Source organism: Xiphias gladius, chromosome 8 (genome assembly GCF_016859285.1).
Source record: "Xiphias gladius isolate SHS-SW01 ecotype Sanya breed wild chromosome 8, ASM1685928v1, whole genome shotgun sequence".
In the NCBI taxonomy this organism is placed as follows: domain Eukaryota; kingdom Metazoa; phylum Chordata; class Actinopteri; order Istiophoriformes; family Xiphiidae; genus Xiphias; species Xiphias gladius.
The window spans coordinates 9,193,521-9,202,928 of NC_053407.1; positions in this window are offsets into that span (position 1 = coordinate 9,193,521).

Consider the following 9,408-nt stretch of genomic DNA (forward strand, 5'->3'; position numbering starts at 1 on the left):
TGCTTATTCACTTTTATGCCAAGAATTAGAGGAGAGACTTGATACCACTGTCATGTCTGTCCCTTAGGTATGGAGCTGAACATAGCAGGCTATTATCTTGACTCAGCTATTTTAGCTTAATCTAAAAATTGAAAGAAAGAGGAAACATAGCCTGGCACTGTCTACCATGATCACATTAAATCACATTTGTTTAATTTGTGCACAAAGAAAAATGTAAAAATGATAGCCTGTGCTTTTACCATGAGTTACCTCACCAACAGTGGCCGGGCGGAGCTGTTTACCCCTGCTTCCAGTCTTTACAATAAGCCAAGCTAAACTAAACTAATAGCCTTCTGGCTCTAGCTCCATACCTATTTAACAGATAAGGAGGGTGGTATCAATCTTCTCCAACTCTAATTCAGCAAAATGCACAAAAGCACAAAAATGTTGAACTATTTCTTTCAGAGTGATATAATTAAAAGGATTATTCTGGGAAATATGTTTTATTTTTTTTTTTGCTTTTTTTGCAGAGTAAGATAAGAGGATTGATACCACTTTCATGTCTGTCCAGTAAAAATGAAGCTAGAGCCGGGTAGCTTAGCTAAGCGAGCTAAGCGAGCTACCAGCTATGCCAAGGATGTATTATAAAGTCAAAATTATTTTGTTCTTTTCTGATTTATTGTAATTCTTTTTAAGAAGACAAGTTGTCAGAAGTTTCTGTTTCACACTACTGTCACCTATCCTGCTGTGAATCGGTGAGTGTAATGTAAACTCAATTTCCTAGCACATATCTGACGTTTCCCTCATCTCGAAAAGGTTAACAGCATCCAACAAGCACCTCCTAATATGTGACACTCAAACTACAGACAGCATATGACCAAACTACCAAAATGGAAATAGCTTCCAATATTTTTACCAGGCATCGTAACTGCTCAAGTTGCCAGTGCCATTTCAGCGACAAACCTCTTTCCAAATTTTAATGATTACTCATTACAATCTAAGTCACAGGGTGGATGATAACTTTAACAACATAATTGTTTCCACACAAACCTCTTGTTATATGTATGCTTTATAAGTGACTCACATTATTTCTTTTAATAGTCTATTTTCGAACTGCAGCCACTGGAGATAAATTCAGATGAGTGTTTTGAAGGCACTTGCTCAGTCTTTGATATCTCTTTCAGAACAAATGGGGATGATATTATGAGGCTATTAAGCCACTTCACAGTCATTAATTGGGAAAAACTGTGCAACTGTTTCCTTGATTACAAAAACACTAAAAGACCACCAAGAAGAGCCGGTAATTGTTTTTGCACTTTTAAATAAATTTAAGATCAATTTTATTTGTTTTAGTGAAGATTAAGAGCATATATACAACAGATTAAGCTTTTACACACATATCCAAACTCACCATTTCTTTTTGATTCTCCTCTCTGTCTTTTTGTACACGCACACACACACACACACACACACACACACACACACACACACACACACACACACACACACACACACACACACACACCTACACATGTGGAGGTAAAGCAAAGGTTGTTTCTTGGGATGTCATTGAGATGGATCATCTGTCTAGGTCCTCTTTCAGCCTTCTCTTATGATCTTGCCTGCAGGCTTATCAAATTTGTGTCTCAATTCAGGGGCCGCATCCCTCGATAGATGCGTCCCCATCGAAATGAGATGGTCTGGTCTATGGAAGATTTCCTGTTTATCCTCGGCCGCTGTTTTATTTGCAGAGTCTGCCATATTCTCTTTTTGAAAAGTGATTCATCACCGGATGCGCAATGAATCTTGGGCCAGGTTCGGCCTGCGAAGGATCCACCCTTTGGATCCTTCAGTGCCCAGGGAAACAAAGGACGCGTTTCTCTGCCACATTTTTAAGGGGCCTTCAAAAATGGACAGCCTTGTTGATGCAATTGGTCTTCAAATGAAGCCGCCTCAGCCCCTCAATTAAAACACAGCTCAGGTATGTGATAAGCCTGAAGACATCTACACTCTGCAGAAAAACAGATTGCACAGCTCTTATAGTTTCACTCCATGACCAGAATAAGGCTCCCTTCCTTGTGGTATCAGCACAGTTTTTCTTCTTGCTTGCTCCCTATCTTTCTTTTTATTTTATTCCCTGATCGTGCCCCTCTCCCTGCTTCTCTTGGTCTTTATCTCTTTTCTTGCAAATCAAACCCTTAACTTTATTTACACGACTGCACATCTGAAACAGTATTATCAAACTATTATTCAGAAAGTCAAACACCACCATACAACAGCACTACAGATAATAAATTTAGACGTTTCTAATTTATTCCAAAAGTTAAAACATGTAAACAAATCCCTAAAAAAGTTTGTAAAGGCATTTCAACTCGTTCTCTCTCCCTCTCACTCTCTCTCTCTCTTCCACATGCATGCAGACTAATGCTCTCTCTCACACACCTACCCACATTGGAGACTGAGGTTTTAGTGGGAGTTTTTGTTGCTCATTGAGAGTCTAGAGGTTGAAAGGGTCATTGCATGCATTCATTGTTCCCATAATGTGGGCGTTGGGAAGCCCTGTGAGACTGTAACTGTGATTAAGAAGGCTGCACAAATAAACTTAACTTGCAAATGTGTGTCTCTTACTGCTGGTAAAGTAAGGATGCAGGTGCTGAGGCCTGGCATGATAGAATGTGAGGTGTTTTTTGATGGAGACTCAGCAAACACACCAGATGGATCGTCTGTCATGTGTGTCATCCGCCTCCCTCTTATCACTGTGATGTAAAAGAAACCTGGCAAACATCTATTACAATTGGAAAAGGGGGGAGGGAAAGACAAGGAAAACTAAGGTTGATGGTATTCTCAAATTATCATTTTCTCTTATGCTCCACACCTCTCTGGTTTCACTCGTGACTGCAGGTTAAATTTTCCAGCTTGGGAAAAAGAGAAACTCAGTGACTCAGTTCTGTGGTCTAATTTTATAAAAATTATTTTATCATAAATTAAATTGCCAACTTTGAGGATTCCTGGGGCTACAGAAAGACTGAGGAATATGTGAGTCAGAGACATACTGACTCACATACTGTAGCACGTGTTTTAACGTAAATAATCAGCAATATTAAAACAGAGGGTCTGAGGGAAATATCTGAAATGTTCTGTCAAATCTTTAGAGAGAAATGTAAGAATGACAAGTTGTGGTTTCATTGATGGGGCGGCTGTGGCTCAGGAGGTAAAGCGGGTCATCCACTAACCGGAAGGTCAGGCAAGATACTGAACCCCAAATTGCCTCCGATGTAACATCAGTGTGAGAATGAGTGTATGTATAGAGAGCGCTGTATGAATGTGTGTGTGTGTGAATGTGTGAATCTGGCAGTAGTGTAAAGCGCTTTGAGTGGTCAATAAGACTAGAAAAGCGCTATATAAGTGCAGTCCATTTTTTAGCAAATAGCAGCCAGGCACAGCTGTCTTCCCCTGCTTCCAGACTTTACACTAAGCTAATCGACTCTAGCTCCGTACATACTTAAGATAAAAAAGATATCACATGTTAATTAGTGAGCTTAAGAGGTGCTGGTTGGAAGAGTTTATTACCGTTGGGCACAGCCAGGCTAGCTGTACCCCCCATTTCCTGTTTTTTTTGCTACGTTAAGCTATAGGGTTTAGCTTAATATTTACCTTTTTTTCTCTGTATATTTGTCTCCAACAACCCAAACCCCCGAAAGATATGAGAAGCAGCTGGAAGGAAGGAAGGCTATTTAAAATTCATAGCCAGCTTTACTTTCATCCTATATTTATAGACTGATGATGGCTCAGCATCTACTGTTAAGTGCCGTAGGGTCGTCTGAGCGGTGGGGTTTTTTGCAAGAATTGCTGTAATTTTAATAGTGAAGCCAGTACTTGACTTTCTGTGATCTTCAATCATGAATTGATGAAGGTTTAAGAAAGGGGAGTGAGGGAGAGTGTTTGCGGGGGACAGGTGAAGATGGCCACTTGTTTTTGGCCCTTGTGCAGCCATGAAATAAAGAGCAGTTTAAAAATGTGCTTATTTCATATTGAAACATCAAATAGTAATGTTTCTTCATCACAGCTGCTTTCACAATGACCCAGTTGTGGTAGGTCCCCTTTGTTTGGCATAACTTTATGATTAGTTTTATTAGAAGTTATTTTTTTGCATGTAATGAGGGAATGTTGTTAATAAAACTGTGAGAAAAATGTTAATACTGAACATATTAGTTACATGTTCGTAGACAATATTATCTGTTTTTGTTTTTGTTTTTGTTTTTGTAGTCACTACAATATTCAACTGTGGTGACTCCAGAATTATTAAACTTTTTTATGGCTATGTTTAGGAACTCACAGCACTTGGTTAAGGTTAGAGAAAGATCATGGTCTGGTTTAATGAGGAAAAATGTAACTGACTTCAGACACAACGTATCTACAATTAAAATTGCATTACATGAAAATTAAATCGAGAAGCAATTCTATCAAAAAGGTAGAACTGACTGGCAGGTAGAACACTGACTTTCCCATTCAATGAAAATGGGAGATTATGCTCTCACTGTACTCTGTCCTGTTATGTCCTGCGCTGAAGTTCAAACTGGGAAATGCCACAATATCGCCCTTTTTCTCCTCTGTTGTAAGAAAAGCCTTTTTGAATTCTTTGTAATGAGATATGATCAGTCTTTGCTCCCCACTGTTTGCATCAAGGTGGATATACACCACAAGATTTCTGATACGATGTGGATCCAATTAAACCGCACAGACTAAGATTATCAGGGGATGGAAGCCCCTATAGATTCCATATTCCACCATGTATATCGAGAGCACATGCTCACACAGCAAATGTAGAATTTAATCAGCTGAACAAGTCTTCAAGGAGTCCCGGAGTGTCTTCTCCCCGTAATTTAAAGGAAGGAAATAGAAAAGTGAAGAAAATCTATGGTGGAATCTGCCAACACTGCCTCACTGTAGGGACACTAGAACCAGAATAATATAAAATGTGTATGTTGGTGAAAATGGAAAGAAAGGTTGTATTGCTCTCTGATCTGACATGTTACAGTTGGTTTTGCAGGGTGCAGAGGGGAAATCATAAGAAGTGTAGAGTTTTGATATAAAACTTCTTGAAAACAGACCGCCTGTTTCATCGACAGAACAAAGGAGAGACAGAGAAACAGTGAGGGGTAAGATATCAGAGAGCGAAAGGAGGAGAACACTAAAGTCGGAAATATATTTACATTTTAATAAGCGTTTTGTAACCTTTGCTTGTGTGTTTGACAATATCATGTTGCCTAATTCTGAAACAGTTACAACGATGCTGTTCGTGTCACTCCAGAATAAAATGGACATTGTCCTGTGGTCACCTTTCCCATCATCTGGTGAACTGGAGAGGAAAACTGGTCCAAAATAATTTCTTTCTGGTAGATTTGTAGCCCTGGTGTGTGCCTCTTATATACTGCACTGTTAGGTGACAGAAAAAAAGCTACTGTTTTCCTCAGATGAACGTTAAACTTCGTAATTTAACAGTTAATGAGAAATTTAACCTGTTTGTCAAGGTGTGTATTTGTTCCTTGGCCAAAAGGAACAAATACACAAAACAAAAATGCATAAAACAAATGCTTTTGGTGTCTGTAAATGAGAAAAAAAATTGAAGTGTTCTTTACGGAGTTTAAACTTTGCAGCGACATCACACAATTCTGAATGAAGAAATCCATCACAGCAGACACAAAGATACCAATTTCTACACTGATAGACACCAAGAGTCTCAAAATTGCCCTATTATTCTGCCTTTGTTATCACTTTTCCTTGTCTCACTGTCTTCATGTATTGAATGCAAAAATTTTAGAGAAATCTTTTGGAGTAGTTGTTGAAAGGCTCTCTGAAATAGTAGCTCAGTTAGTAGAAGTAAAGTTCAGCACTTAAATCACAAAGTAACCCCTGAGATGCTCTAAATATCACTGATGAAAAATACCTTACAGTGTCAACAACTCTGGCGGTTGTTTTTTTCTTCACCATTGATAAGATAAAGATATTGCAGTATCTAAAAGGCTTTATCATTTGAAGATACATATGGCTCTATTCTGAGTAATTATTACTCTATTACTCTAATTACTCTCTAACTGAGTAATTATGATTATGCAGTTAACATGACTTTTTTAACCATACCAGAAGAATGGCTCTAAGGATGGCAATTTCAGTCCAGACTGAAATACCTCAGCAAATGCTGGATGAATTGCCATGAACTTCTGTACAGACATTCATTATCTCTAGAGGATTAATGCTAATAACAATGATTATTCTAATGTATATCTTTAAACTGTCAAAACTTGTCAAAACTTATACAATGAAATATCTCAAAATGCACTGGAAGAATTGGTACTACATTATGTACCGACATTAATGGTCAAAAGACTTTGATTAATCTCATTGGTTTAGTTGATGTGTCTTGACACCTTCTGGAGGGATTCCAATGAAATTTGGTGCAGCTATTCAGAGTGCCCCAAGAATGTATATTTTGGCGATCCCGATTTATCCTGTAGCACCAGCAGCAGGTAAAAATTTTCATTATTTTTTTCAAAATTTTCTTATTTCTAAATCTACCAGATTGTTTGCCACAACACTGGTACAGATATACAGTTAGGTCCATAAGTATTGGAACAGTGACACAATTTTCGTAATTTTGCCTCTGTGCATCACCACAATGGATTTGAAATGAAGCCATCAAGATGTGATTGAAGTGTAGAATTTCAGCTTTAATTCAAGGGGTTAAACAAAAATATCACATTAACCGTTTAGTAAGTACAGCCATTTTTATACATAGTCCCTCATTTTCAGAGGCTTAAAAGTAATTGGACAATTGACAGCTGATAAGTTTCATAGCCAGGTGTGGCCTTTTCTTGCATTATTTTATGATTAATTAAGCAGATAGAAGGTTTGGAATTAATTCCAAGTGATGACTTTGCATTTGGTAGCTGGTCTTGGGAACTCTCAATACGCGGTCAGAAGAGGTGTTGATGCAAATGAAGGAGGCCATCATAGGCTGAAAAACAAAACTAACATATCAGACAGTTAGCAGAAACTTTAGGAGTGGCCAAAACAACAATGCGGTACATTCTGAAAAAGAAGGAATGCACTGGCGAGCTCATCAACACCAAAAGGCTTGGAAGACCACAGAAGATAACTAAAGTGGCTGATCACAGAATTCGTTCCTTGGTGAAGAATAACCACTGCAGAACATCTAGCCAGGTCAAGAACACTCTACAATAAAGAGACGCTCTCATGAATGAAAATACAGAGGGTTTACCACAAGGTGTAAACCACAGGTAACACTCAAGAACAGAAAGGCCAGATTAGACTTTGCCAGAAAACAGGGCTATACTATCTGCTTAGATTCAGCCAAATGCTGCATAACTGGTAGGACAGTGCTTCACAGTACAGATGGACAATGGTCCAAAACATTCTGCAAAAGCAACGCAAGAGCATCTCAAGGGAAAAAAATTTAACATTCTTCAATGGCCAAGTCAGTCACCTGACCTCAACCAAGTTGAGCATGCTTTTCACTTACTAAATACAAAACTGAGGGCAGAAAGACCCACAAACATGGAGCAACTGAAGGCAGCTTCAGTAAAGGCCTGTCAAAGCATCTCAAGGGAGGAAACTCAGCATTTGTTGATGTCTATGGGTTCCAGACTTCAGGCTGTCTTTGACTGCAAAGGATTTTCAAGTATTAAAAATTATCCTTATATTTACAATTATGTTAGTTTGTCTAAATACTTTTGAGCCTCTGAAAATGAGAGACTGTTTAAAAATGGCTTTAATTCCTAAACAGCTAATGCAATATTTTTGTTAAACCCCTTGAATTAAAGCTGAAAGTCTACACTTCAGTCTATTTAATTTAACCAATACTTTGCTTTATTACCAAAAACCCGCAAAATAATGGCATACAGCTGTACTTCGTGTTTATTGTCAATTAGCAAATGTTAGCATGCTTACTAACTAAACAAAGATCAAGAAAATGGTAAATATTACCTGCTAGCATTGTCATTTTGAACAGTTGCAATACTAGCATTAGCATTTAAATCAAATTGCCTAAGTACAGCCCCACAGAGCTACTAGCATGACTCTAGACCCCTAGTCTTGTTATTTTGTGATGTTTGCCAGATTTAAATGTGATTAAGTTTGTTTCATTTGAAAAGTTGACCTCAGTTACAATCACCTACTTTATAAACGTGGTATATGTAAGTTTTTCTATTGCTAAACAGACAATGTTAACGTTAACAGCTTTTTAGTTACCAGTCTAGAAGAAACGTAGCACCGGAGTTCAGCACCAAACTTCATTCCTTTAATCGCCAAGAGCTGTCTTCAGCTGTGGAAAGCGACGGCAATGTTAACTATAGTTTTGCTTCTGTTTCTATCACTTCTTATCTTCTACTGAATTTAGCATGCTAACCAGCTAGCCCAGGCCCATCCCGTCTCGTAATACCACTTTGCCATAGTGAGTCATTGTAGCGTCCAGTCTGCCCTCAGTCTAACATGAGAGGGTGAAGAAGAACAGAGAACATATTCTAACCTCTTGTCTTAAATGCAACAACGGACGAAGTTCTTGGTAAGTAAACAGTTGTTAATGCTAACACTGGCTATGTAGAGATAGAACAAACGTACATATAGTACCTTTAAGTAAGAATAAACAAATGAACAAGCTTGTGATGCAATTCATGAGATGGTACAGTAACACTGATGAAATTATAATCCATAGTATCAAATGTTATGTGATTAAATGCACTTTAGGTAATCCCTGAAATGGACAATGCCCAAATACATCAAAAGTCATATTTTGACATGTTAATATATTTTTCTAAACAGTCAATAAAAACAGATCTACTCTCTGTATCATGATGTTTCTGTGAACCCTACACTCAGAATTTCCCCCCTCTCTACTGTCTCTCCCTCCTGTGCACCCTTTTTCTTTCTTTCACGTCCTTTTAATGCGTAATTCTTTGAATACTGCTCATCCTTACTCTTAGCAAATTGAGGAGCACTATACAATTAAATAAACATGTGTGTTATTCAGACAAAGATAAGTGACATAGCTACTTTGCTATCAAGCTGTTTACTTTAGGAAGGAATACCAGCATCTGTTCTATCAAGACTGAAGTGAAACTGGTCAGATGCAGCATATCTGCTGATGAAAAAAAGAGAACCCTCAACATAAATTTACACCAGATCATTTTTCAACATTATCTTTGTTCAACCTTTCAGGAAGAAGGGTGGGGGATGCCACCTAACTCAAGGGGGCTATTCCCGTATGAAATCTTAATTTTCAAAAATGCTCCAACAGCAGCTGATCCTACTCATTAAGTCCCAGCCCCCCCCCCCCCCCCCCCCACCTCTTCTATCTACTTGTAAACACCTTTGCATTTCCTGAAAGCAGCCCTCTGACTCAACACCTCTTTC